Source organism: Cricetulus griseus (assembly GCF_003668045.3).
Source record: "Cricetulus griseus strain 17A/GY chromosome 1 unlocalized genomic scaffold, alternate assembly CriGri-PICRH-1.0 chr1_1, whole genome shotgun sequence".
Lineage (NCBI taxonomy): Eukaryota > Metazoa > Chordata > Mammalia > Rodentia > Cricetidae > Cricetulus > Cricetulus griseus.
In genome coordinates, this window is record NW_023276807.1 from 167063128 (window position 1) to 167085356 (window position 22229).

Here is a 22229-nt window from a genome sequence, read left to right on the forward strand (position 1 = left end):
GGTAAGTCAAAACCCCCCAAACACAGGTTACATAATGCTTTATTGACACTAAACTTTCTTAATGCTAATGACGAAGGACAAACAGCCTCAGAAAGACACTGGACTACGGAAAGAACTGCTGAACTAAATCAACCAATGTACTTCAAAGATGTACTGACCTAGGTATAGAAAACCTGGACATGTGTTACGTTGGGTTAGGGGTTTTGCATTTGTTTCCACAGGAGAAGAAAATCTTTGGATACTATCAATATCGATCAAGATTCGAGTTGAAAAAGACTACCCTCTCGACAAGGATGACTGATAGGTATTTACTGAGATATATCTCATGAACTAAATAAAAGCCTCCCAAAGGATGGGAAATGCTTTGTTTTTATCCTCACAGGAAACCCCACCTTCGGAAGTCAAAGGACACTACATGAGTAGATGCTTAAGGAAAGAAGGTAGCTATAAACATAAAACAAAAGAAATGTGCCACACGGTAAACTTTACAGCTGTCTCTCAAATGACTCTATTTCTCTTCATTTCCTAGTGCCTATTCAATTAAATCGATGCTGGATTTAGGACTGGATTTGGCTTTCCTCCCCTAAGTCCAAGCATGTTATTTAACAAAATTTTAAAGTTTCTATGTTATATCAAGAAACCAATTGCTATAATACAACATAAATAACGAATCAGAGGACTGTCTTTGTCTTTTCTTGGCTCTTTCTTTCAAGGCCTTTCATAATTGTCATTTTTCAAGGATTGCCTTTTCCAGTACACATACATGTGCAAGCAAACATTTCTCTGATGACACTTATGTTTGAGTCCCATACAGCCAATGAAGACCTGCCTGACAACAATCCCTGCATGCTCCGGAAAAGGAATTGGGCCATACCTCTTCGACCGCACTGGATCCAACTTACTCCGTTTTGACTGACATTCTGACCAGAGCCTCGAGTACTGACTTCAATCAAGTTGAGGATCTCAACCTAGATCTTCAATCAAGCAAATCTCATCTAACATGGACTGGAGATAACTTACTAGAGACTTTCCCTGTACTAGCATTTTTTTCCCCATAGGAACCCACAGGTTACCATTGTCCCATTTCAGCAGGAAGTAACTTAAAAGATGCTACACCCCCGTTCCCCATTATTATTAGGGTAATGTAAGCCTAGTTAGGAACGAACTTCCTATTGTTTAGGGTTGGGATTGGAAGGAGGTGTTCAGGTTGGGCACCCCTTTCAGATGACTTTAAGACTTAGCTGGAATAGACATAGTTAGGATGTGCAATAGCAGATTATTGTATCTTCTTATATTTCACCTTTATGATCGTTAATTTTGTATGTTTTACACTATTAAGTTTTAATCCTATTTTAGACTAAAAGGGGAATTGTAGGGAGACATGGTAGCCCTGCCCCCAGGTAACCCAGACACGTGTGCCGAACACGCCCGTTGAGGGCGGGGTGAGGGGAAGTCTAAAGTAAGTTAGGAAGGCTTCTTAAGGGACCGAGGACATGTGGACTGGCCCTTCTTCTGGCCCTCCTGCCGGCTCCCTCTCCTCACTTTGGCCTGCGCTTGGCTGGTGTATCCAAATAAAGAGACCTTGACCCTATTGACTGCTGGTTGCTCACTCCACACACATGATTTAAAAACATTTTCATGTCTTAAAAACTAACACACACATATATATCGCAAATAAATTGTTTTTCCTGGCTAGTTTCTTTCATAAAATCCAAATTCAAAGAGTTAGCTTGTTGGATGGGAAACAGAAACATGGAAGAGACTCAAGAAATTAAAAAAAAAATGTTAATATAACACATTGTAAATTATGGCTTATGTATTTAGTTCAGGCACTTTTGTCCTCAAAGACAGTTTGATATTACTATAAAAACAGTCTACAATCCACACTGCCAGAGGAGCTGGGAAACAAGGAGGACCCCAAGAGAAGATTGCATAGTCCCTCAAAGAAGCAGGGGGGGAGGGGAAGGGGGAGGGGAGGCAAGAACCCCTGAACAAACTGGGAGCATGGGGCGGGGGTGGAGAGGAAGGAGGCTTGAAGGGAAGACGGGGAGGGAAGAAGAGAACAAGAGGACTGAGACAGGGGAGGAATAGAGGAGGGCAAGAAAGAAGATGCCTTGATAGAGGGAGACAGTACAGGTATGGAGAGAGGTCTGGCACAGGGTAAATGTTAGGGGACCCACAGGGATGACCCCAACTAAGAATCCAAGCAGTGGTGGAGAAAATGCCATTGATGCCGTCCCCTATAATGAGATTGGTGTCTTCCTTGAAAACCATTCCTAGAGCCTTCATCCAGTAGCTGTTCAAAGCAGAAACAGGCACCCACAGCTAAGCTCTGAACCATACTCCTAAAATCAAATTGTGGAGAGGGAGAAGGGATAAGCAAAGGAGCCAAGACAGTGCTGCAGAACCTGCAGAAACAGTTGATCTGACCTAGTGAGAGCATGGAGACCCTAGTCATAAAGCTGAGGAAACAGCATTGGACCGAACCAAGCTCTCTGAATGTGGGTGCCAGCTAGGTGGCCAAGACAGTCTATGGGACCTCTAACAGTGGAGCCAGTCTTTAATCCTAGAGTACAAATGGACTTTGGGAGCCCATTCCCTATGGGGGATACCATTGCAGCCCAGATACAGCAAGGAGGGCCTAGGCCCTCCCCTCAAACGATATGACAGACTTTGAAGGTCCCTGGTGGAGGGCCCCACTATCCCTGGGGAGGAGTTGGGGGATGGATTTGGGAGTTTGGGGGGATCATGGGAAAATGGGAGGGTGAGAGAATGGGGGGATGGATATATAAATATGAGTAGTAATTAAAGAATTTAAGTAAATTTAAAAAACCCACAGAGTTCAATAAGTGCCTCTTTAAGTTATTATGGGTCCCAAGAGGAACACTATGGTAGCAGAAGTTTGTGGTGGCCATGATGCTCAGATCTTTAGCCCCTGGAGAAAAAACAAACAAACAAACAAAACTTTTCTAATCTCTGAGGCCAATGCTCTTGACTATGACTGGGTTCACTGTAACTGATGTGACTGTAGGAGTCACATCCTACATCCACATCCAAGTGACTCTGCCATAGTGTGACTTGAAATGAAAGAAAAAATGGTGATGCATGGCAAACCATGAAACAAGACAAAATTTGGACATTTAACAATGCCAAACATGTACTAAAATAGCATTTGCTAGGCCATTATCTTTATAGATATAGAATTAATTAACTAATATGTGTGTGCATGTGCACACAGGTGTGCATATGTGTATACTCACTCTCAGAGGTTGGAAGACAACTTATCAGAGTTATTTCTCTTCTCCTACCACAGGCTCTAGGGGACTGAACTCAGGTCAGCAAGCTTAAGTGGTAAGTTCCTTTACTTAATCAACAAAAAGCCAGGATAATGAAGTTAAGACATGTGGACTGTCAGAGCCCAACAGAATTAAGTTGGGGGTACAGGTCTGTTAAGCTGCAAAATGACTTCCAGGGCCTTGGTTTTCTTATTTGCCAAGGCAGCTCTTCACTCCTGACAAGTTAAAAGTATGCTAACATGGGGTTGGCTGGCTGACACTCTCTCCTTCCCTCCCTTCTAAGAGATAAAGTACACTGGCTGAGGATGACAACTGCATTTTCTAAACCAAAGTCACTAGGAAAAATTATTGCTTCTAAATTGCATAACTAAAATGGCTTTGACCAACAAGAATGGATGAATATTTTTAATATGAAATTAGTTGAGCAACTTTTATATGCTAGGCAGTTTATTAATTAAAAATACCACTCAAATTAAAATCTCTAAAACCCATCATTTTAGTAACATGCTTCAAGAACTACCATTGCTGATGCTACAATTGTGAATTTAGAAAAGTAATGATATGCATCCTGGTCACTATACCAAAAAGTCACAGACTTACTCTAGAGAAAACACTGGATTTGATATTCTATTTCCTGTTACATGAATCCAATGTGCTCAGTGACTGCTGCAATTTTTCTATGCCATTGCCCTCCCCCAAGGATTGTTACTGTAAAATCATGACTATTTTAAAATGTCATGACGATTTTAAAATAAGGGCTAGCATTTTGTTTGTTTGTTTGTTTTGTTTTGTTTTTCGAGATAGGGTTTCTCTGTGTAGCTTTGGAGCCTATCCTGGCACTCTGGAGACCAGGCTGGCCTTGAACTCACAGAGATCTGTCTGCCTCTGCCTCCCGAGTGCTGGGATTCAAGGTGTGTGCCACCAAGCCTGGCAAGGGCTAGCATTTTAAAACATCTTTTTAAATCATTAGGTAGTAATCTTCACATGAAGCAGGCATTTTCTTCTTTAAGAAACACAGAAGCTGGGATCTCAGAAAATTAAATCACTTGCCCAGGGTAAGGAGCCATAGGTGGTTTCAGACTGAAAGTTCTGATTTTTTTTCCTAAAGTCATATGTCAAATTAAAAGACTTCTCTTAAAGTGTTTCAAAAGTAATTAGAGGGGGAATAAATGATTAATTACGGAGAAAGCAATACAGATAAAGGAAAAAATCCAAAGGCTTTAAAAACTGTGAAACATTGTAAACATGTTTCTCAGTCATCTGAGGTGCATACTCACTTTATGCATTAGAACAATATAGTTTCTTTCCCACCCCACCATCTCCAACATATAATGGGCAGAGCCATGAAAAACAGTTGGCAGTTTTTGAAGAAGTAAAGAAGAAAATTAATATTTGCCATACAAATGTGTTAGGCAGCTAAAGCTTGGTGTTTATAGGTATTCTGCAGCCTAGTCTATGGAAGAGCTTCAGATGTTGATTCTATATTGACAAGTTATGCTCCCAAATAGCAAGTCATAGGTTGCTTTTAGAGTTTGATTGTATTTATATTATTGCTTTTTATATTTCTAAACCAACAGATATACGGCAAAGCAACCCACAAGTATACCCATTAAAGATTCAAGTAACAGATAATGGCCACAGTGTGTTCATAGTAGTCACATGTCTAGTCACATAGAAATGAAAGGCACAATTTGCTGGGACAAAATCTAAAGACATTTGCTATCTACTTTCATGACTTGACTTGAAAATGGAAGAACTGATGTAACTGACTAAACGATAAACTGTAGCTGATGGTGATAAAGATTAGTCAATCCTCACTGCACTATGTATCAGCAGAGATGTGAAACTAGCAGAGCCTAATAAAACCCAAGCAGTACCTGCAAAAGCATGAAGGTTTTCTAATTTCATTTTCATCTCCCTCAGTTACTAAAGGCTCTTTTAAAAATTTCTTTTGCTTAAACTAAATACACAAGCAGCTCATTGAGCAGACACACTGGATTAACTGACACTATCTCTTTGTTAACTATACCAACTGCTGCTGCCTCTGGCTGTTCCTACCCAATAAAGGTCCTGAGGAAGCTGAATGAAAAGACTTCTACAGCCAACACTTTCAAGTAAAATCTAAGAATGAGATGGTGAGGCAGCTTTAGGACAAGGCACTCATGATGCAAAGAGAGAGAACATGAACTCGGTGGGAGCAGGGATCTTTGCTTTATCATAAAAGACAGGAGCTGTTTCTAGCGTACAGCAGATGCTCAATAAATGCATGATAAAAGCAAAGGTCTGTTTATGGCACCCAACAAGCACATGGGAGACAGCAAGACTTCATTCCAGCTTGAACCCTCAAGGCTTCCTTGAGGCAGGAAAAATATATGAGAGCCATAAGAAGACTGTTATAATTGTTAATATGAGATTTGTGTCATATGAATACATACTGCATACGGTGGTCCATGTAATGTCAGTATACAGAAAGCTAAAGTAGGACTGAAAGCTGAAGGCTGTCCTTGGCAACACACAGTGAGATGGCATCTCAAAACACACAGAGACACACCATCTCATGAATACAATATTCATGAATGAATTTCTCTATGAATCAATATATATGTATATATTTAGTATGTATATACACATGCACAGATACAAAGATATTCATATATAGACTCATGGCAATTTAAGAAATTCTTACTAATAGTCATTACTGTGGTGAAGTTGGCAAATTCCTGGCTTTGCTTATGTTTAAGATTAGGGTTATCATTTTTAATGATCTGAATATTTTAAATCCTCTTGAAAATCTGGAAGATTTATCTTAAAACTGGGCCTGTTCTTCTGGAACTGTCAGGTGAAGCTAAGCAGGGCCTGCTACTTCATTAGCTGGGCCCCAAGCACTACAGTCTGCCCAAACCCACAGTGTTCCTTTTCATCAGCTGCCACATCTGTTAAACCTGAGACAGACCTGTTCTAGTATCAGCAAATACCAACACAGACTGCATTCTCACTGTCTTGTGACCCCACCTTGCATTCCTAGGCTTTTTCCAGAGAAAACACCTACAGTGAGGTTCTGGAACACTTGGATCCAGCTTCTTTGCAGAGAACAAGATGTTGGCTCCAGTGTATCACCAGGCACCCTATCCATTTGTTCTTCATTGGAACTTTGTAATTCCCAACCACTTGGGCAGGATCTGTCTCTAATTCTTAATTCTCAACATGGCTTTGCTTATCTATAGGTAATATACTGACCTTGCTTTAACCAACAGAAGAGAAGAGATAGTAGGTAGTTTCAAGCTTGGATCTGTGTGTGCCTACTCACTCAGCTATGTTCATGCCACCACAGGATGTGCCTTGGCAGTTTCTGTTTTATAAGCATTGACCTGAAAGAACACATGAGGAGCTCAAACCTTGGTGAGCCGCCAAGCTCAGATACATCCATGCTTCAAGCACATTAACCCAATTAAGCCTGGCCCAGATCACCCAACTTCATTGTCCCAAAGGTGCATGAGAAAGAAGACATCCAAATATCATTCAAACAGTGCATCTTAGTTTGCTGTGCAAAAGCTAGCCGATACATGTAAGCATTAAGCACTTCATTGTGACAAGTAACACTTGACTGGGAGACCATAACATAAAATTATGACAAGTATGTATTTGATGTCATAGCATTTTATATTACTTCCTGTTTGTCATTCTATACATCTTTAGATAAACTAAACGGGTGTTAAATAAGACTGACAACATCTTGCTCAACCTCCTACCTATATTTCCAGGTAGATAATAGATATCACTGAATCATTAGCTTTACTGTCATAAAAGTTTCAATATAGTAACATAATTAAATGTTTTCATCATCTGAGTCTTTCTTTCAATACAGATTACAGCATTTGTGAATTAATAAAATGTAAGTATTGGTTACTTCCACTTCTAGATTTCATGAGGCCTAAAAGAAAATATGAAACATGAAGTTCTTATTTGCAAAATATCTTATACACACAGAATTAGGTGATGACAAACAGATTTCAACAAGAATATTGCTTCTCTAAGAAAGCTGAAACAATTTCTACAGTTATAATACTTCTTTTAGTAATTTGGGTATATAGGACAATGGTAACTATAAGATGGTTATTCACCAGTGAAAAAATATTTTAAGGAGCTGGAGAGATGACTCAGTAGTTACAAGTACTCTTGTTGCTCTTGCAAAGGAGCAAGGTTCAGTTCTAAGCACTTACATGGTAGCTTGCAACCATCAATAACTCCAGTTACAAGGTATCTGACACCCTCTTTCTGAACTCTGCAGGCACCCAGCACTCAAGTGATACACACTCACATAAAATAAACTTTTACAAAAAATGTTTTAAATACCTACACTTTTGTGTTTTCTAATATATAATAGTCTGAATATATGTGTGTACATATATTTACACACACATATGGATGTAGGGAAAGATAATTCAATTGGTGGATGAGAAAGAAAGGGGAGGGGAAGTTGAACTCTATCATTTGTAAAAACTGCTACTCTCAAACCCTGATACAGAGTAAGTCTAACAACTATAAAATCACAATAACAGCACTCATCAGAGCAATCACACAAAAGACTTAGTGAAGTAAATTCCAGGAATAGATGAGCTCTTCATAAAAGCAGAAAGACCTACCACTGTTTTTATTTCTATAGAGCAGAAGAAAGGCAAGAAATCAGCCACAAATGGGAAGAGAAGAAAGCAGCCTAGTTTATGGTAGCTGCACCAGGCTAGAGTGATTAGAATTTGGAGAGGACCCCATTATAAAGCAAGCTGCCCTTGTCTGCCAACTTTTTCCTGGGTCTCCAGTGCTAATGATATGTATAAGCAATAAAAGGGCAGGGGGAATTGTATTTGCTGAGTTCTGGGATTTCAGTTACCAGAGGTCAGCAGGGACCCAAGAGAGCTGAAATATCCTCAAAAAAAAAAAAATGTTAGGCCTTCACAGAGTATGGGGCAGCCTTTCTTCATAGACTTTGGACTGATGGTCAGTGTCTTGGTTAGGTTTCTATTGCTGTGATAAAATACAATGACCAAAAGCAATTCAGGGAGGAAAGGGTTAATTTATCCCAAGGCTCACAGCTCATCATTCAGGGAACTTATGGTATGAATTAAAGGCAGGAACCTGGAGGGAAGAGCTGATGGAGGCCATGGGGAAACACTAATTACTGGCTTTCTCCTCCTGCTTTCTTATATACCACAGGACCACAGCTGCCCAGCAGTGGCACCACCCACAGTGTGCTGGACTTTCTTCAAAAATCAGTAATTAAGAAATTTTACTACAGGCAAATCTTATGGAGGCATTTTTCTCAATTAAGAGTCCTTCTTCAAAGTGACTCTATCTTGTGTCTACTTTACAAAAAAAAAAAAAAAAAAAAAGAAAGAAAGAAAGAAAATGGCCAGCAACAACAGGAAGGAAAAGATCTTAGAAAGCAAAGAATTCCACTTATGGGGTGGAGGGCAAGGAGAACTAGTGGTCATAGGACCCGACATCTGAGCTATTAAACAGAAGGACACTAATGTTTAAACGGTTTGTCACACATATGGAAATCCGCTACAATTCCACCTGGAGTCAGAGTTCCAGGCCTGTAAAGGGATGGCTCTGACCTCTCCCTCAAAAGATCTGAAGCAGTAATGAACTTAATCAAATTGAACCTACAGTAAAGTCCAGGCCCAGGCCAACCACGAGCAGCCTCCACTTCCCAGGCCTGGAAGAGAAAGGAGTGTTCTTTTTCTGGAGGTGATTTCCTTTTGTCTTATATTTTACTTGTCTTTACGTAAAGTCAGTCCTGGGGAGTGGGCAATACTGTGCTTTAACTATACACACACAAGAGAACATCACAACTATTTACATATATTACTATGAGCAATGTAGAGATGACTACCAGTATGTGGAAAGGTGCATGAAAGCTGTAAGCACACACAGAGCCATATACAAATTTTGGCACCTGTGCAAAATGTGGGGCACCAGTACAGATGTGTGCTGTGTGAATGAATAAAAGATATACACCTATGCAAGAAAACCACAATGATGGGTTAATGAAAGTGTGTGCAGCAATGACCCTGGTGGGTAACTCTTGAGTAACTGGTAAGTATGAACCACAAGGAATGTCTTACTCTCAAGAGTCACATTTATTAATAAAATAATCTCAATACTCAATGAAGAAGTACTGAGAATTTAAATTGTTTTCTTGTTAGGAAAAGTATCCTCTAAATTCTGAATATTTGTTCCTTTCCAAATGCTAACTTAGATAGCAGAGCTGAAAAACAGAAAACAGCTCATCTCTATGTGGAAATCACAGTCTACAAGAAAAAGGCAGACCTATAAATAACTAGCAATCAACCAAATAAATGCATTACAGAATGTACAAAGAATGTTACAGAAACCTCTATCCAAACTAACCAAAAGGCAGAGAGAGAGAGCATGCTAATTAACAAAATCAGAAATGAAAAGGGAGACAACAATGGACACTGAGGAAATCCAGAGAATCTTCAGGTCATACTTTGAAAACGTGTACTCCACAAAATTCCAAAATTTAAAGGAAAAACACAATTTTCTGGATAGATATCACTAAAACTGAATCAAGAACAGATAAGCAACCTAAACAGACCTACAACCCCTAATGAAATAGAAGCAGTCATCAAAAGGGTCCCAACTAAAAAAAGCCCAGGGCCCAGGGTAAGATGGCTTCACTGCAGAATTCTACCAGAAATTCAAAGAAAAACTAAAACCAGTACTCCTGAAATTGTTCCACTCAATAGAAGCAGAAGGTTCATTTCAAAATTTTATTTATTTATTTATTTATTTATTTATTTATTTATTTATTTATTTTTTGGTTTTTCGAGACGAGGTTTCTCTGTGGCTTTGGAGGCTGTCCTGAAACTAGCTCTTGTAGACCAGGCTGGTCTCGAACTCACAGAGATCTGCCTGCCTCTGCCTCCCGAGTGCTGGGATTAAAGGCATGCGCCACCACCACCTGGCATGCAAAACTCTTTTTATGAAGCTACAATTACTTTGGTACCCAAGCCACATGCAAAAACACTCAATAAAACACTGGCAAACAGAATCCAAGAACATATCAGAAAAATCATACACCATGACCAAGCGGGCTTCATCCCTGGGATGCAGGGTTAGTTCAAAATACAAAAATCTATCAACATAATCCACCATATAAACAAACTGAAAAAGAGAAACCTATTGATCATCTCACTAGATGCTGAAAAGCCTTTGAAAAAATCCAACACTCCTTCATGATAAAGGTCCTGGAGAGATCAGGGATAACAAGGACATTCATAAACATCATAAAAACAATATACAGTAAACCAACAACCAACATCAAACTAAATGGTGAGAAACTCAATGTGATACTTCTAAAATCAGGAACAGGACAATGCTATCCATTCTCTCCATATCTCTTCAATTATTGTACTTGAAGTTCTAGCTAGAGCAATAAGACAACAAGAGGAGATCAAGGGGATACAAATTGGAAAGGAAGTTTGCAGATGATATAGTTTACATAAGTGATCTGAACAACTCTAACAGGGAACTACTACAGTTAATAAACAGTTTCAGCAAAGGGGCATGATACAAGATTAACTCAAAAACATCAATAGCCTCACTATATACAGATGATAAATGGGATGAGAAAAAAATCACAGAAACATCACCCATTACAATAACCACAAACAACATAAAATATCTTGAGGTAACATTACCCAAACAAGTGAAAGTCCTGTATAACAAGAACTTTCAGTCTTTAAAGAAAGAAACTAAAGAAGATATCAGAAAATGGAAAGATCTCCCATGCTCTTGGATAGGTAGAATCAACATAGTAAAAATGGCAACCTTGCCAAAAGCAATCTACAGATTCAATGCAATTCCCATCAAAATCCCAGCACAATTCTTCACAAACCTTGAAAGAAAACTCAACATTATATGCAGAAACAAAAGACCAAGGATAACCAAAATAACCCTGTACTTCTGGAACTTCTGGAGGCATCACCATCCCTAACTTTAAGCTCTATTACAGAGCTATAGTCCTGAAAACAGCTTGGTATTGGCCCAAAAATAGACAGGTAGACCAATGGAATAGAGTTGAAAACCCTGATATTTTAACCCACACACCTACGAACACCTGATTTTTGACAAACAATCCAGATATATACGCTAGAACAAAGAGAATATCTTCAACAAATGGTGCTGGCATAACTGGATGCAAACATGTAGAAGACTACAGATAGACCCAAGCCTTTCGCCCTGCACAAAACTTAAGTCAAAATGGATCAAAGCCCTCAACATAAACGCAGGCACACTGAACCTACTAGAAGATAAAGTGGGAAATACCCTTGAATTAATCCATACAGGAAACCGCTTCCTGAACATAACACCAGTAGCACAGACACTGAGATCAACAATTAATAAATGGGACCTCCTGAAACTGAGAAGCTTCTGTAAGGCATAGGACACAGTCAGCAAGACAAAATGACAGCCCACAGACTGGGAAAAGATATTCACCAACCCCACATCTGACAGAGGGATGATCTCCAAAATATACAAAGAACTCAAGAAGCTATTCTCCAAAACACCAAACAATCCAATTAAAAAATGGGGTACAGAACTAAATAGACAATTCTCAACAGAGGAATCTAAAATAGCTGAAAGACACATAAGAAAGTGTTCAACATCCTTAGCCATCAGGGAAATGCAAATCAAAACAACTCTGAGATACCATCTTACTCCTGTCAGAATAGCTAAAATCAAAAATACAGTTTATGCTGGAGAGGATGTGGAGAAAGAGGAACACTCCTCCACTGCTGGTGGGAGTGCCAACTTGTACAGTCACTTTAGAAATCAGTATGGCGACTCCTCAAGAAAATGGGAATGAGTCTACCACAAGATCCAGCAATTCCACTCTTAGGCATACACTCAAAAGAAGCACATTCATACAACAAGGACATCTGTTCAATGATGTTCATAGCAGCATTATTTGTAATACCCAGAACCTGGAAACAACCTAGATGCCCCTAAACTGAAGTATGGATAGAGAAAATGTGGTACATTTACACAATGGAGTACTACTCAGCAGAAAAAAACAATGGAATCTTGAAATTCGCAGGCAAATGGAACTAGAAGAAACCATTCTGACAGAGGTAACCCAGTCACAAAAAGACAAACCTGGTATGTACTCATTCACATATGGATTTCAGGCATAGAGAAAAGGATTACCAGCCTACATCACCAGAGAAGCTAGGAAACAAGGAGGACCCTAAGAGAGACAAACATAGTCCCCTGGAGATGGGGAAAGGGACAAGATCTCCTGAGCAAATTGGGAGCATAGGGGGAGGAGAGAGGGAGCCAGGAGAATGAGAAGGGAGAAGAGAAGGGGTGAGGAGGACATGAGGGAGCAGGAAGGTTGAGGCAGGGGAAGAACAGAGGAGAGCAAGATAAGAGATACCATCATAGTAGGAGCCATTATAGATTTCTAAAGACAAATCAGGCACTAGGGAAATGTCTGGAAATCTACAAGGATGACACCAACTAACAATCTAAGCAACAGAGGAGAGGCTACCTTAAATGCCCTTCGCTGATAATGAGATTGATGACTACCTTATATGCCATCCTAGAGTCTTCATCCTGCAGCTGATGGAAGTAGAAGCAGACACCCACAGCTAAACACTGAACTGAACTAGAACCCAGTTGCAGACAGGGAGGAGTGATGAGCAAAGGGGTCAAGACCAGGCTGGTGAAACAGCTGACCTGAATAAGAGGGAGCTCATGGTCCCCAGACTGATAGCTGGGAAACCAGCATGGAACTGATCTGGACCACATGAATGTGGGTGTCAGCAAGGAGGCCTTGGAAATCTAGGGGGACTCTTGTAGTAGATCAGTACTTATCCCAAGCATAGGAATGGACTTTGGGAGCCCATTGCACAGAGAAGGATACTCTCTCAGTCTAGGCACACAGGGGAGGGCCTAGGCTCTATCCCAAAGGATATGACAGACTCTGAAGATTCCACCATGGAAGGCCTCACCCTCCCTGGGGAACAGAAAGGGTATGGGATATGTAGGGTGTTAGTGGGGTTCAGGGGAGGAAGGGAGGAAGAAGGAACTGGAGTTGACATGTAAAACAATCTTGTTTGTAGTTTAAATTTAAAAAAAAATGAGAAAAAATCCTAATCACCAGCCAATAGCTTTATAGTTAATAAAGTGTCTGGGGTGTTATTTGGGGGCTAAAGGGGTGAAAGGACCCAGGCAGGTGAGGGAAAGAGTATACCTAACACTCATTTGTAAGTGACAAGGCTTATTAATTAAGTAATGCTGGTCTACTTTATTTCCATGTAATGACAGTTGAATATTGATTTTAACATTCTAGTGTAGGCCATATTTTAATAGAAGAAAATGTATAACCTTATGAAGACTTAGATATTAACAGGGGAAGAGAAGTATTCTCTTCTTAGCAAAGTGTTAGGCTCCAAGCACAGTTCAGCAACAGCAGTTTAAATGACAATAAAGCTGACTGACTCCATCTGCCTCTAGAATACTCCTAGTGTCTGCTTCCATGTTTCAATAGATCACCCTGGGTCTTTGTATACAGGCTGAATTTTTTTGCATTGTAGTCATAGTTTAAACAAAACAGAGGAAAGAAGAATTCAACAAAAACAAAACAAAAATCAGATGACAGAGGCTAGCAGCAGAGTTGGTCAGGATAGCCAAAAACCCAAGTAAACCAACTCGCCTTCCTTGACTATGTTGTGGCTAGAGACAGACATGTACTCTACTTCTGGCCAATGAAAGGAGCCTTGCCCAGAAAGTTTCACTTTCATTTCATTGGCCAAAGTATTTGGGTTTATAGCTATCCTGGCCAACATAGTTTTTGAGGATGAGGGAATGAGTCTCAGCAGTGAGTAGTACCTATCACAGTAGCCTGCCCAGCTACTGTGAGCAGCTGGTCCAGCTGTCCTGTAGGCTGTGATCCTACTGCCACATGACATGCTGCTGAACACCCTGCAAGCCTAGGAAGGGAAACAAATCATTTCTCTTCAGGAATCAGTTCATTTTTGCTATTAATAAAGGCTTAGATGCACATCTTTTACTTGAAAAGGTGTCCCGGGATAGTGTAACTTGAAGAATAAATTTAAAACAAAGATCCTGGAAGTCTACATAAATTTATTACATACAGAAAGACTTTTAGGGAGTGCAAGCAGACAGCTGGCGTTTTATCTATTACGCATATCAATACCAATGGAAATGTGCACGCTTGCTAGAGCTCCACAGAAGTACTGGCGCCTGCACACATTCAGTGTTCTACATGCTTACCACAATGGTGAGGAAAAACCAGCTGCTATTTTCCTTTCGTGCCCAAATATTTTCCAAATAATACCCTGTTTTTGTTACCGTTACGAGGTAACAAAATTCACAGAAGTATTTAACAATTGGCTACTATATATATGACAGATTGCTAAATTCACTAACAGTACTACTGTTCAACTATAAAATCCAAAAAAAAATGCTACATAAATTATATGGTTGGTGGGCTTAATGCTAATTTAACTTAAGGTAGTAAGAATTCATTTGATCCAAATATTTGTCAACAAGATGAATTCTGTGACGTATGGAAGGGTGATGCTGAACTCACTGTTTTCCATTTCTTGCCACTAAACAACATATCAGCTTGCTCAACTCCTGAAATTGCATAAAACAGATAGGAGAGCAAATTTAAACAGTTGTTTGTGCATTCAATATTTACAACCCAAATCTTGCATGACTGACTGGAAGCAGTGAGTTAGAAGGTTTAGCTCAGCAGCTGCCTGGAGTGATGGATGGCCTGGAAGAATTTCTTGTTCACTGACCAGATCAATCACATAACAAAATAAAAATAAAAAAAAAATCAGCCCAATCCCAATTCCCAACATTTCCATCTGTATGCAAAGCTGTTGCTGGAAAAAATGTATCATAAAACATAATGTGAAGCTACCTAAAAATAATAAAAGCCCACCAAAGTGATACAGAATATAAATATAAGAAATAAGGGGACCGAGTGATATTTTACTTTTTAGCTGAATATTAACTAAAATCTCATGACATTTATATTCCCAAAAGTTATGTCAATTCAAGTGGTATTTTGACTGAGCTCAGACATATGAGAGGGAGTAACATTTTGAAAATCAGTGAAAGGTTTAAATATTTTTGGCAGTGTTTGCAATTGGATTTTACTTAATCAGACTGAAAGGTAGTGCTGTGACAATTACCATATACTGCTGCTGTTAATTATTTCAATGGCGGTCCTGAAAGGGGAATCTGTTAGAGTGTGAATAGATAACTGCTGTTTCAAATTACAGTACTGCACACACTGATGTCAAACCCCAAACATGTGCATTAATGGAGTGAGTGGTGCAAATGAAGAGCCTCCTGTACTGTGGTGACAAGTCTGACTGACATTTGAAACTCCACTGTGGTCATCTTCAGCCAGGCCCTCGTGGGTGGGTGGTGGGTGATATCCAGATAACAGCTTCAAATCAGTTGTGGTGGGATTATTTATACCACAGAAATTAGCAAGTGCTATCCATGAGAGCCCCATTCCCACCCCAAGAACACAGCAACCCAATCATTTATATGATCAAAATGTGTGTGTGTGTGTGTGTGTGTGTGTGTGTGTGTGTGTAGGGGGGCACAGTAGGCCTGAGAACTGATGAGCATAAAGTAGATTTCTTGTTTAATGGGCAGAAGAGAGAGAGGTCTCAGAACCTGGATAATCCTTTTAAGAGGACTAAAACAAAGTTTGTGGTTAGCATACAGGGTGGTAAACATGTCATTTAGCTTCTCCTGGGGCCCTTGAACAATCACATTCTCCCCCTGAGTAAGCTCACTCCTAGAAGTAGAAGTGAGAGAAGAGGATGAACAAGCGAATCCAACAAACTAAATGAGAAGACAGAAAGAAAAATGATGGGCAAATAGAGGGCAATAAAGAAATGAAAAGAGAAGGAAAGAGACAGAGAGATGAAGAAGCAGAAAATGGAGAAGCAAGTTAAAGATGAACAGTGGGGAAATGGTGAGGGGTGAAGGGCCAAGAGTCAGCTCCTATCAACAGATTATTAAATTTTACAGCAATTGATTCACATTTGGGTTCCCCAAAAACTCTCCACAAAAGTGCAATACAGAATTATACTAAATAAATTACAAGTGTACTCCTCTACATTTGAATTTCTAATGATAGTTAAGAAAATGTCTTAAACACATGGGGATGGGCCTAGGCCCTATCCCAAAGGGTATGACAGACTCTGATGATGCCCTATGGAAAGCCTCACCCTCCATAGGGAGCAGAAAGGATATGTGATAGGTAGGGTTTTAGTTGGGGGCAGGGTGGTAGTGGAGGAGGGGAGAGGGAACTGGGATTGACATGTAAAACAATCTTGTTTCTAATTCAAATTTAAAAAGGGTAAAAAAAAAAAAAAGAAAAGAAAATGTCTTAAAAATACTGGACAGATGGAGTCTGCTCTTAGGACTAAACCTTAGAAAAGTAGGGTCTAGAGTTGAGGGCAGCAACCTCTATACTGTTGGAAATCTGATTTACTGTTTAGAAGCCAGACATCAGGGTTTGCTCATGAAGCACTGTGAGGAATGCTGGACTGGGTTTCTAAATTCATAATCCAGGCAACAACTAGGGCTGGAGGCTGGTAAGAAGACAAATGGTGGGAACTTCTGAATGAACTAAGATGACAGTTGTTCGAGCTCAGTTATATCAGCCCCATCTGGACAACTTGCTCAAATACTTGTTCTGAGAGGTACCTTTTTTTTTTTTTTTTTTTTTTTCTGTCTGAGGAGTCTGGAGTGGGGCCTGGGAATTTGCAGATCCAATGTGCTTTGATGCCCAGAACCACACTCTGTGATACACTGCCTCAGTGAAAGAAATAAAAAAAAATAAATAAAATAAAAACAATCTGGGAATGATTGCATCAACCCTCAGTACCTACCAATGACAGCTGACATCTTAGGAGGATTTAAATGAGAAAAAATACTGATACTACTGAGAGGCAGCAGTCCTGAGAGAGAAGAAAAGCATCATGGTCAAAGCTTTCTACCTAAGATGCTGTCAGTTGGCTGTGACACCTATAATTATTCTTTAGCAGCTAACTTCAAATTTTCCCCAAAATCTTCTTACCTGAAGGGGCAGATTTACTGAAACTATGTTTATACTAAGGGACACAAGTGGACAGGTTAAATGTTTCATCTAACTATATTCTCAATTAGGTGGTATACAATTAGGTTGGTGGGCTTTGAAATGAACCAGAAACACAGAAAAAAATCTATGAGAAAAAAAAAGAGAGAGAGAAAAGAGTTGGGGAGGAAGGTAAAGAAAATAAAGAGAGTGAGGGAAAAAGGGAAGAGAGCAAGAGAGAGGGAGAGAAGGAAGGGGGAAAGCTTTCTAATGCTGGCTTCCATACCCACCTTGCAATGACTCCCCTTATATTTCATGTGACCCTAACATACCAGCATTTGGTTTCCCACAGTCCAGAAGTTGCCTACATAATCATAATGGTGGGAAGCATGGTGGTGTGCAGGCAGACATGGTGCTGGAGAGGTAGTTGAGAATATTACATTTGGAATCAGTAGGAAGAGAGAGACACTGGGAATGGCTTGGGCTTTCAAAACCACAAAGTCCACCCCAGTTTCACACTTCCTTCAACAAGTTACATCTACTCCAACAAAGTCACACCTCCTGCTGCTCCCTCTCAAGTAGTATCACTCCCTAATAGTCAAGCATTCAAATCAATTTGCCTATGGGGGCAATTGTTATTTAAACCACCACACTATCATTCTGGTACCATAAGCCAAACGAACCATTTCTTCTCACAGCAACACAAAGTAACTAACACAACTTTTGGAGTTTCAGATCTTATTTTAAATCTCTGATCTGTTTTGATACATTCTGTGTATAGTAAAGGAGAACACATTTTAATTTTCTGAATGAGCAAACCCTATTTGCCCAGCAAAGTTTCTTACAGGGACTTTTATTTCTCTCATATATTTTTGGCAACTTTATAAAAACCAGTAGGCTGTAGATGTTTGGTCTGATTCCTGGGGCCACTAGTCTTTTCTACTGGGCTGTTTGACTGGTTTTATGCCAATAGAGGATGCTTTGGTTTCTCTGGCTTTACAATGTGTCTTGAAATAATATGTTGTAGGAGTTTTTCTCTTTTTGTTCATAATTGGTTGGTTTGGGGTCTTCAGTGCTTCCATATACATTTCACAATTGCTTTTCTCTCATGCTTTGAGGAACATTATTGCTGTTCTTTTGGGAAAACCTGTAGTTCTCTTTGGGAAGTATGGACAATATTAATCCTTCCAATCCATGAACATGATAGGTCTTTCCACATTTTAGTGTCGTTTTCAATATATTTCATCAACATATTATACTTTTCATTGTAGAGGTCCATTATTTCTTAGTTAAGCAGATTCTTAAATATTTCTACTTACTTTTCTGGCTATAGAGCTTTATATTTCTTTCTAAAGAAATTCACTATTGGTATAAAAGGTAAATGTATGTTAATTTTATATGTTACTGAATTAACTGACGTGTGTGTGTGTGTGTGTGTGTGTGTGTGTGTGTGTGTGTGTGTGTGTGTTTAAGGGGCGGGGAGACAGAGAGAAGGAGAAAGTATGAGTGTGGATGTGAACAGGAAATCCTATCTTTAGATGGATGTTTCCATAAATGGAATGGTATCTCTGCAAACAAGGATGACCTGCATTTCACTTTCCTATTTGTATTCCTTTCATTCCTTCTTCTAGCATAATTGTTCTGGCTAAATTTTTAGTACTGTATTGAATGAGAATAGTAAAAGTAAAGCTGGGAACATGCAGGCAGGTGAGAGACCTGCCTCCAGACTGTGCCCCAACCCCCAGCACCCATTGGACTTTGTCCCTCCAAGACCCACTCTGCCAGCCAACGCCATACACCAGGACATCCTCCCCATGGCCAACTCTCCCCTGCATCCCCAGCAGACTACATAGCCACAAACACAAACCACATAAATTGGGAAATCAGTCACAGGTGCAAACCACAACCATTGGAAGAACAGGTACAGGCACAAGCCACACCAGTTGGAGGAAAAGATGAGTAAATACTAGTGTAAAAATATATTCAACAACCAAAAGAGCAATATGGCACCACCAGAACCCAGTGATCCTACAACAGCAAAACCTGAACATTCAAATGCAGCTGAAACACAAGAAAACAAACTTAAAAATTACTTTATGAAGGCAGTAGGGGCTCTTAAAGAGGAAATGAAAAGTTCCATTAGGAAAGGATGAGCAAAAAATTGGAAGAAGTCAATAAATCCCTCAAAGAAAGCCATGAAAAAAATAAAACAAGTGAAAAAAGTGTTTCAAGACTTGATAACTGAAATAGAAATAAAAAACAATTTCTGGAAATAGAAAATCTGGGGAAGGTTATAGGTACTACAGCATCACCAACAGAATACAAGAGATGGATTCATCAGTAAAAGAAAATGATAAATTCCTAATACAAAACATCCAGGAAATCTGGGACACCATGAAAAGACCAAACCTAAGAATAACAGGGATAGAAGAAGGCACAGAAAACATATTTGACAAAATCATAGAAGACTCCCCAAACCTAAAGAAGGACATGCCAATAAAGGTTCAAGAAACTTACAGAACACCAAATAGGCTGGACCAAAAAAAAAAAAAAAAAAAAAAGTCTCCCTCACCACATAACACCACATAATAATTAACACACTAAACACACAGAATAAATAATTTTAAGAGCTGAAAAGAAAAAATGCCAAGTAACATACAAAGGCAGACTTAATCAGAATTATACCTGACTTCTCAATGGAGATTCTAAAAGTCAGAAGGTCCTGGACAGATGTTTTACAGAAACTAAGGGACCATGGATGCCAGTCCAGACTACTATACCCAACAACATTTTCTATCAACAGAGATGGAGAAATGTGGTGACATCTTGTTTCTACAAATAAAGCATGTCTGAAGATCAGAGGATAGAGTTTGCCACTAGCTAACCATAGAGGTCTATACAGACAGAAAGTGAGATGGCTGGGCAGAGAAAGGAATATAGGCTGGAGGAAACAGGAACTCAATTTCTTTTCCACTGGAAAGCTAGTGAGGTAAAGGTGGCTTTGGTTTGCATCATCCTTCTCTCTGATCTCTCAGCATTTTCCCCTATAGCTGACTCCAGGCTTTTAATATTAAGATCTATTAGACCTCGTTATAGACCTATTATATCTATAGAGAAAACAGATATTATTTGACAAAACCAGATTAAACAATACCTATCCACAAATACAAAACTACAGAAAGTACTAGAAGGAAAACTCCAACCCAAGGAACTCAGTTACATCCAGGCAAACACAGGCAAAAGATAATCTCATACCAGCAAAATCCAAAGAAGGAAAACACATACATTACCATCTCCACCACCAAAACAAAACAAAACAAAATAACAGGAATTAACAATCACTGATCAATAACATCTCTTAATATCAATGGACAAAAATCACCAATAAAGAGACACAGGCTATCAGAATGGTATAAAAATAGGATCCATTCTTCTGCTGCATACAAGAAACATACTTGAACTTCAAAGACAGACATTATCTAAGAACAAAGGGTTGGGCAAAGATTTTCCAGTCAAATGGGTCTAGAAGCAAGCTAGTGTAGTTATTCTAATATCTAACAAAATATAGACTTCAAACTAAAATTAATAAAAAGAAATGGAAGACATTTCACACTCCTCAAAGGAAAAATCCATCCTTTGTCTCACTTCTGAACATCTATGCCCAAAACACAAGGGCACACACATTTGTAAAAGAAACATTATTAAAGCTTAAATCACACATCAAACCCACTCATTAATAGTGGGAGACTTCAACACCCCACTCTCACCACTGGACAGGTCTGCCAGAGAGAAACTTAACAGAGAAACAAGGGAACTAACAAATATTATGACTCAAATGGACTTAATAGATATCTACAGAACATTTCACCCAAACACACAAGAATATACCTACTTCTCAGCACCTCATGGAACCTTCTCAGAAAAAATTGTATCTTATCATACCATCATAGGCTACAGTTTGAGTTCAACAACAACACAGACTACAGAAAGCCTACAAACTCATGGAAACTGAACATCTCTCGACTGAACAACCACTGGGTCAAGGATGAAATAAAGAAATTAAAGACTTCCTAGAATTCAATGAAAATGAATCTACAACATACCCAAACTTATGGGACACAATGAAAGCACTGCAATCTCTCAACACTTGAGAATTAACAGTATACCCAGGAGGAGTGGATGGTAGAAAATAACCAAACTTATGGCTGAAATCAGTAAAATTGAAACAAAGTGAACAGTACAAAAAACATAAATGAAACAAAAGTGTTGGTTCGTTGAGAAAATCAACAAGATAGACAAACCCTTATCCAAACTAACCAAAAGGGAGAGAGAAAATATCCAAATTAACAAAAGTAGAATAAAAAAGGGACATAACAACAGACTCTGAAAAAACAGAGTATCAGTAGTTCATACTTCAAAAACCTGCACTCTACAAAATTGGAAAATGAAATGCAGAGACACTCAAAGTAATTACACTAAAATCCAGGACAAGAAAAGTCTTCCCACACTCTACATATGCATTCATATAATACTTGAGAATTGAGGTGCTAGCTAGAGCAGTAAGGCAACAAATGTAGATCAAGTGGCCACAAACTGGAAAGGAAGAGGTCAAATTTTCCCTATTTGAAGATGATATGATAGTATACTTGAGTGAGTCAAAAAATTCTACCAGGGAACTCCAACAACTGATAAACACCTTCAGTAATGTTGTGGTATACAAGATTAAATAAAAAAATCAGTAGCCCTTCTATTTCTAGATGATAAGTGGT

General features: G+C 39.2%; 1 protein-coding gene across 7 annotated transcripts in view; it reads right to left on the reverse strand.

Annotated features, from left to right (window-relative positions):
- Cfap20dc (CFAP20 domain containing) overlaps positions 1-22229 on the reverse strand; it is a 289810-nt gene that overhangs the window by 225498 nt on the left and 42083 nt on the right. Inside the window, exon 1 of one of the 7 annotated variants that reach the window (XM_035452379.1) lies at positions 6534-6664. The exons of the other annotated variants lie outside the window; for them this stretch is intronic. The gene's annotated coding sequence lies outside the window, so the exon portion shown is untranslated. Of the gene's footprint in view, positions 1-6533; positions 6665-22229 lie in introns of those variants that run through there. 7 annotated transcript variants of the gene reach the window in all.